Source organism: Lotus japonicus, chromosome 1 (assembly GCF_012489685.1).
Source record: "Lotus japonicus ecotype B-129 chromosome 1, LjGifu_v1.2".
Classification (NCBI taxonomy): Eukaryota; Viridiplantae; Streptophyta; class Magnoliopsida; order Fabales; family Fabaceae; genus Lotus; species Lotus japonicus.
The window spans coordinates 41936194-41944976 of NC_080041.1; the positions used below are offsets into that span (position 1 = coordinate 41936194).

General features: G+C 41.7%; 1 long non-coding RNA gene across 1 annotated transcript; it reads left to right on the forward strand.

Moving 5' to 3' along the window:
- Positions 1–1849: 1849 nt before the first annotated feature.
- Positions 1850–7800, forward strand: LOC130732716 (uncharacterized). The gene is made up of 2 exons (XR_009017230.1): positions 1850–2817; positions 6235–7800. It is a non-coding gene; the product is annotated as an uncharacterized LOC130732716 (long non-coding RNA).
- The last annotated feature ends 983 nt before the right edge of the window (positions 7801–8783 follow it).

Sequence of the window (8783 nt, forward strand, 5' to 3'; positions counted from 1 at the left end):
ATTCATTGGATTGCTTGCATCATTAAGTTCCTATCACATGTAAAAAAAAATTAACATTAATTATTATAATGAAATAAGTCATATTAAAGAGAAGAGAATGCTACCATTTTACCTGGGGTGCTTGTGTCTGAGGAGTTCCGTTGGGGGCATTCTGGGTTACTTCAACCTCCTCCATCACAGGGGGTGTAATAACTTCCTCCTCATCCACCACATGGACCACAGGGGGTGTAATCACAATCACAACATTCTCATCCTCATTAAAATTAGGGGGTGGAATAACCTCAAAAGGGACTGGTTCCAAATGCTCATAGTAAATCTCGATCTCTTGGTTGTTGGACTTAGATGCTAAGCATGCATCCATTAGGTCAGAATCAGTGCAAAGTTCATTTAACTTAAGCACATCTGGAACTTGAGGATTACGCCACCACATCTTCATAGTCATAACATATCCATGTTCCCTTGCCATAGCTTCCAGATCAAATAGGTTCAGCCTGTCAGAATCAAGATCCTCCCACACACACATAGTTCCCCCAAAGTATGAGGCAGTGCCATCCACATGCAAACTTATCTCACCACCATGCATCAATATCACAGTGATCCTTGAATCCATCTACACCACAATAGCAAAATAAAATCTCAGAATTTCACAATCTTAAGGGTTTCAAAATCTCACAATCTTACACCCACAATCAATCTCATTCCTTATAAAACCCCAAACCCAACTCTAATATACCAACATACCAACTTCAGAGAACCACATAAACCATAAAAATCATATCTTTTCCACAAAAATTCATGTCTTTTCCATAAAAATCATAACTTGAACTTCAAAATCGCAGACAAGGTACAAATGTGTCAAAATTTAGGGTTAACATGCATAAAGGTAAGAACTTTCAACTGCAGATTGCAAGGACTTGGGGTTTGGGAGACATACCTTGACGCTGCAAACGAAGGGTTCGCCCTCCTTCGTTCTTCTTCCTCAGCGAGCGACAGAGCGATTTTTCACAACACCAGCGAGCAAGAGAGCTTCCAAGCTTCCAACTAGTGTCGTTCTTCTTCCTCTTCTCTCTCTCTCAACCTTCACCAACGTTCTGCTTTCATGGAGAATAGTAGGAGTTTCTAAAATGGAGGGAGATTGTAACAAGGACCAATGTGACCTCCTTCTAACCCAATCAGAATCCAACACATACCTAGGGACCAATTTGACTTCTTTTGGATCTTTCATTTTAGGGGGGGAACATTTTCTATTTCCACGTAGGCATTGATTGTGGGAAAAAAAAATTTCCATGTCAGTAAAAGGTTAACGGACGTTATATGATTTTAACGTCAGGGACTACTATGACTATTTTTTGTAACTTCTGGGGACCGCGAGCCTAATTAAATTCATCCAGGGACGATTCTGAAGTCGGTGGGAACTTCCAGGGACCATTGTGACCATTTACCCATTGGAAAATGGAAAATGGAAATACTTTATCCTCAGAGAAATGTTAGAACTTCTCTTTTCCGTCCTTAAACAATTATTTCGATGCGAAATCCTGGAAAGTACGAACGTCAAATTCCAATTCTCGGAAGTTTGCCGAAACGGAATCCCTGATAGTTCGAGAAACCTAAGATCGACAGACGATGAAGACTTTTTCTATTCGGAGCTGCAAATGAAGATTCCACCCGCGTTCTCCTATTTCTCTCGTCATTCCTAATCTTTCTTCAGAAGGAAGTTTTCTCATCCGACGATCACTGCAAAAAGTAGTTTTTCGGGATAAACCGACTTGAACCGACTCACACCGATTTGGTATCATTTGGTTTAATTCCAAGAATCCTGTTTTGAGTTCTGGAATTCTTTCGCCAGAACCTATCTTAGAATGCGCAGAGGAACGCGCAGGAAAAATCGGAATCGCAAAAAAATCATTTTTCCGCATTTTCCAAAACCTATAAATAGCTCAAAAATTAGATTTTTTTGCCAAAAACTACCCATTTCCCTCCCCAAACCCGCGAGCATCAAGAGAGAGAGAGAGAGATCCGGATCTTCGTCGTTTCTTGCCCGTTTGCTTCACCGATCGTCGCTAATCGAAGACCTCGAGGTAGGTAAACTATACTCTCCTTCGAATCGTCGTTTCTGTCCACTTCTCCTACGTCTTTCTGAGTTCAAAATTTTGAGGTTTTTGAAAAACTGTTCAAATACGCTGAATTCAGTGTCTAAACTTCTTCCCTGCATGCTCCTGAGCGTGTTCTGCGGATTAGATTTTGTCAAATGTCGACGAAATGCCGCCGGGATCAATTTCTACCTTAAATACCCATTTTTCGGCAAAGTCGCAACCTTTGGGCTGAAATCTATCGACCTGGCTTAGTGCTAGTAGGATTTTTCGTCATAAACGTCGTTGTGGACGTCCTCATCCAATTTGTTTTTCAAAAATCCAATTTTGAAATTTTGAGCTAAAAATAATGACCAAACTACCCCTATATCAGTTTTCGATCCGAAAATTTTTCCGAGCTTAGAACCGTCTTAGTTACGGCTTATGTTAACCTAGGAACCAAGTTTGATCGAAGAAAAATCGACCCTCCCAATTAAAGGAAGTGGCCGAGAGCTATATCAAGGGGGGGGAAGAATCCGATTTTTCGAAAACTTGTCTTAACGCGTTAGATTGTCGTACCACGGAGGTTGTAGTGTACCGTGTGACCCTAGGACTCTTTGATTGCTGAGTTTCTGACTCTTGGTGTTGATTTCTGTGATTTTTGCTTAAGGTTCTTTTGAGTAGATTCCTGGAGAACAAGGAGAAGAGCGTGAAGGACACTTGGAGGAGGAAGCTGGAAGACCCACCGGTGAGGGCTACTCTCTGAATTACTAGATAATTCTTTAGGGGTCGACAAATTCGACTTGATTTATGTGTTATGCACTAAATTGCTAAATGTCTGAATTGTTCTCTGAGGCTTCGGCCGACCTTGCTGAGTATTTGATGCCATGATATTGTGTGCTAAATGATTCACATGCTACGTGCTACATGGTTAACTTAGGATGTGTTGGAATATGCTGTTTATGCTTTTGACTGAGCTGTTTTATTTATGCTATTCCACTTGTACCTGAGATTCTGAGGAGTGAGGATTACGGGCAGGTCATGCCAAATTTTTATGAGATTTTGAGAGAGTTTTAAAGGACGAACGGAGTTCGGACCTTGTTATGTTTTAATGGATCGAGACCTTCTCAGGGAATTATTTGAGATTATGGGATCTCTGAAAACTCTTAGGAAGTATTATAAGATTAAAATGAAAACTATTTTATCACGGAAAACTCATAAGACATTAATCAATTTCTAAATCCTTTGAACAATAATAATACCCTTAGATAAGAGCTTAGAGCCTGAATATTAGTTTGGGAAATATGAGAAGTGTCGTCGAGTCCACGTTATGAGGAAATATACAAGTCTTCGAGTATGTTGAAACTCTTTTGCTCGATGAGCAGGTTATTATTTGGCTATCTAAAGTTTAGCCCAAGTACAAATCGTACTCTTTCGCTCGATGAGCAGTTTAATGTTTGGCTATCTAAAGTTTAGCCGGAGACTATAAGTTTCCAAGTACTTCGGTACCTTTTCGCTCGATGAGCAGTTTATTGATTGGCTATCTAAAGTTTAGCCGGGAACCATGAGTTCCAAAGTATCTTCTTCTTCTTTTGATTAATTCATTTTGTCGCAGAATCGACATTTGCCTTAGGGTATTTTTTTTTAGAGACTTTAAGTTATTTAGAACACGTGGCGACGTGTCGGGTGAGGTCGGAGACGTTGTTTGGCTAATCACTCGCATTCATGCACTCATTTTGAGGTTAATACACGGCGTGATACCGGACCTCGGTGGATTCCAAAATGGTCATAAGACCCGGATTTCCATATTTAGGACACTACGGTGGTCCTCAGTAGCAGACGGAATGGCAGACCTACGGGTTCACTGCTGATCTGACTACTTTTGTGTGGTGTAAGAGACACGCGAGCAGGAAGGTACCCACCGTGGCTGGTGTTAGGGCCGCCTCGTTGATGTCCATCCTTCTTCCGGAATGCATTTTGTTACCCAGCATTGCATTTCATGCAACATACATGCTGACTTAGTTGCTGAGTGTGATTGGTACCTGTTTATCATATTTGAGGCATGCTAATTGTTATTATGATTTCTTATATTCATTATGATACTTGCAACCCTAGGAAGTCATCCCTAAAATTTATAAGCCTGAGAGGCAAATATTTATTATCCTATATTATATCTGGTTTTATTATTTATATAATTCTTTGGAGTTGACCCTCGCGTCTGCTGTGTGTGTTTGGGCGGACTACGCCATTTGTCAGATGAGTATGGCGGATTGGTTTACGATGGTCAGCCCCTCGGGGGGGACCAGGTACGAGATGCTTGATCAGGACGACCCAGGTGCATGGGTGGTCGACCCCATAGGCCACCGTGCGACCTACACCGGTCGGATCATGGAGGACCGTGTTGACCGATTCGGACGCTTGACGGAGGGGGTGATGAGGAGACACATAGTGAGCTTCAACCTGCCGCCTGGTGTGCATTGTGGACCCGGCCTGGGAGGACCACCACCACCATCATCTTCGGATGATGAGGACCCCTCTGAGGAGGTGCCAGTGGGTGGGTTCTCGACGGAGTCTAGTCCGTCTGTAGCTGCTGTCATCGAGGATCTTGTTCCGGGCCCCGAGCCCAATAGGCCAGTGCAGGAGCGCATCAGGGTGGACAGAGAGGGTAGTGTTGTGTATGTCGACCTAGTCGTCCTGGATGCAGATTCGGACGACGACCGCGCTAGCATGTAGGATCGAGTGTTAGTGTGGGCTCCTCGAGTGGGGATTAGTGTAGGAGTAGTGTCGATGCTCTGACCGTCATGCTTTCAGTTTTGGGACAGGGTAGTTTTCCTGCCGGTAGCTTTTTGTGTGGTTTTCTTATGAAGATCACAGAGAGCTGACTGGACTTAGGGGTCTTTTCTCAGGCCACTGGGCCAATTCGTTCTCAATTTTGAGGTTTAGTGTTGCGGACACAGGTTACCTTGGTTTGTACATATTGCATTCGGGCGTTACTTTCTTCCGTCACCCGTCGCTTGAGGTTACTCGCGATGTGGCTGGTACTAGTGTGGGCATGTATATATTTATGTAGATGTATATTAGTTTTCTTTTACCTTTCGTCGAGAAGTTTATTTTCTTTCAGTCTTTCATTTTATTATCAAAAAAAAAAATAATTCACGTTTTTCCGCTTAAGTTATTTCTTTGGTTACTAAAGTGACGCCACCGAAATCGGGGTGTTACACGTTTACTGGTTTCTGTCATTGAACTGAGTTGGTATGTGATTATGTTGATTCGATTATTGGATTTGAGATTGCTGTTAGAGTGACCACTGAGTTGGATGAGATGTTTTGGTTTGCTTGAAGTGGCAGTGGAGTGGATATTTTCACATGACTGTCCCGTCTTTCGAGACGTTATCAAGTGGTAGTGGAGTGGATATTTTCACATGACTATCCCGTCCATAGTGGCGTGAAGTGGCGGTGGAGTGGATATTTTCACATGACTGTCCCGTCTTTCGAGGCGTTATCAAGTGGTAGTGGAGTGGATATTTTCACATGACTATCCCGTCTTGCGAGACGTTATTAAGTGGCAGTGGAGTGGATATTTTCACAGGACTGTCCCGTCTTTCATGGGCGTTATTAAGTGGCATTCAGGGGAGTTCGGTTCTCCGTCTGTCCCGTCTTTCATGGGCGTTATTAAGTGGCATTCAGGGGAGTTCGGTTCTCCGTCTGTCCCGTCTTTTATGGGCGCTATTTGGTGATAGTTCAGGGGAGTCTGTTTCCCGCCCTGTCCCGTCTTGAGAGACACTATTGATCGATCCATTTTGGTAGCAGCATATAGTTGCATTATAGGGAACTAACACCTGACCCTATGTTGTTGGATTTTGGTTTATTGGTATTATATTGTTGAGGTTTTTGATATCTGATTAGATGTGATTTTGTTTATATATGATTTGATGATATGTTGTTGATTATGTTTATATCTGGTCTAATTCTATGTTGCTGCTTCTATTGATATCTATCTTTGATTATATTGTTAGCTTATATACGAGTTTAGTTATGTTGCTAGTTCATTTACCATGATAAGTAATTAAATTTGAATAGCATGATTTTCTCTTTCATAGATGGTATTTGCATGGAGTTAACCCTTTCTATTTGCTACTTGTTGTTTGGGCGCTTAACGCTATTAGGCGATGGTGAGCCTTCCGCTGAAGCTTAGCCGTACGAGTTGGAGACCGTGACCGTGGGCGGTCGAGTAGAGATGGATGAAGCAGTTGCTTCTTCCTTTTGGTGGACTATGTCTGAGTTTCTTTCCCCATCTGAAAACTCTGTTGTTTAAACTTTATCTCCGCCACTGTTCCAGTGAGCGTACTTATTTTGGAAACCTGCTTACGATATTGTATGACACTATTATTATATGTCGGGAACGGGTTGTTGAATAAAGTCTATGTTATGTATTCAATTATGTTCAGTTGTTTCGAAAAGGAAAAAAATATATTGTGTTTTCTTAGGATTACGAAATAGTCCTTAGATTTTGTTAGGTAACTAATGTGACTCCTCAGTTGAGAAATTGGGGCGTTACAGTGATCGTCCCATCTTTCGAGATGTCCTAAAGTGGCAGTGGAGTGGATATTTTCACAGGACTGTCCCGTCTTTCATGGGCGTTATTAAGTGGCATTCAGGGGAGTTCGGTTCTCCGTCTGTCCCGTCTTTCATGGGCATTATTAAGTGGCATTCAGGGGAGTTCGGTTCTCCGTCTGTCCCGTCTTTTATGGGCGTTATTTGGTGATAGTTCAGGGGAGTCCGTTTCCCGCTCTATCCCGTCTTGCGAGACATTATTGATCGATCCATTTTGGTTGCAGCATATAGTTGCATTATAGGGCAATAATATTTGCTTCTGATGTTTTGGGTGATATCTGATTTGATGTATATTGTTGAAGTTGTTGATATCTGATTTGATGTATATTTTTAAGGTTGTTGATATCTGATTTGAAGTTATTGTCATATGAGTTGATTCTATGTTGTTGAGGTTGTTTATATCTGGTTTAATTCTATGTTGCTGCTTCTATTGATATCTATCTTGATTATATTGTTAGCTTATCTGTTTGTGGTATCTATGTTGCTAAGTTGTTGACATCTGAGTTAAATTCATATCGTTGATTTTGCTGATATATGATCTGATTTCATGTTGTTGGATATATGTTGTCATCTATCTTGAACTAAGTTGATAGCTTATGTGCCATGTATGCACTTAAATTTGAATAGCATGATTTTCTCTTTTTACGTGGTAGTTGCATGGAGTTAACCCTTTCTATTTGCTATTTGTTGTTTGGGCGCTTAACGCTATTAGGCGATGGAGAACCCTCGATGAAGCTTGACTTTTGTACGAGTCGGAGCTGAAGACTTGAAGATTAGTGGAGGACATGAAGAGTAGAGTCGGGTTTAAGGCTAGAGCCTTGGGTTAGAGAGCTTACCGTCATTGGTTTAAGCTCAACTAATGATTTTTAGGAATTTATATTTGAGTTTCCGGGTAGGTTCCGATGCTTTGCTTTCCGGCGGTTCCCCGATGTGGAGATCGTAGGGAGTATGTCGGATTTATGGTGTCATTGCATAATAGGGTTTTTGTTGAGTTGTTTCTATTGGTCAGGTTTTGTAGTTGGGAGTATGCATGACATGTTTTGGAAATACATTTGAAAAGAAAAAAAAAATATACTAGTGTTTATACATTCTTTTGGAAAATATTGCATATTTACTTTGATAGGTTACTAAAGTGACACCCGAAATTCGGGGCGTTACATAGAGCATGAATTTTGTTCCTGCGGCTCCTATTTAAGGTCTGAGTATGAAAATACTTTGTGTTTCTATCACCATACCTCGGATACCCGGAAAGCCTCCACAGCGAACCAGGACTAGGGTGTGATCCGAATGCAGTCGCACTAAATTTTCTGCTACTGCCTCTGGAAAAGACACTCGCCAGTTCTGATCACCTAGACACCAATATAATTTTTTATGCATAATAGGCAGTCATGCCCGCTTCCGAACCCAAGTGAACTTGTTACCAATAGTGTGAATATCCAGCAAATTACAATCTTGTAAAACAGAGGCAAAACGATCAGCCCGAGCCTGGCTGAAGACACCTCCCCTCTGATTCGACCCAAGCAAGGAATCATTAAAATCTCCTACAAGCATCCAAGCATGAGGGATTCGACGACGTAGCTGCTTTAGGTAATACCAACAAAGTAAGCGTGCAGCAGGAATTGGATTTGCATAGACTCCTGTGCACATCCGTGACGCCTGCGCCGCCTTAATCTCCACAGTAATAGCTTGCCCAAACACGTCATAAACGGAATAACCGAAGCCACACTGCTTGGGTACCAGGCACCAAAGCCCTCCAGAATGCCCCTGCGCCTCCACAATGTGAAGTGGAACGTAGTCCAGATTGGCCCAGAATCTCCTCACCTTGTCAAACTGAGTGTGTGTTTCCATGATAAAAACCAAAGATATCGCATCCCGAGACTGCTCAACTGTCTCTTCGTCCCTGCACTAGCAGCACCCCTAACATTCCAGGAGAGCACAACAAAATCTTTGAACTCTATCATGACAAAACGATGTTCAGTTTGTGACAAAACAATGTTAATAGCTAGCAATATTAATTTATAAAATCCAATACACACACAATGAGCTTAATTTGTGAATACCTAGATTTTTTAATTCCCACTAAATAATTTTTTTTAAATAT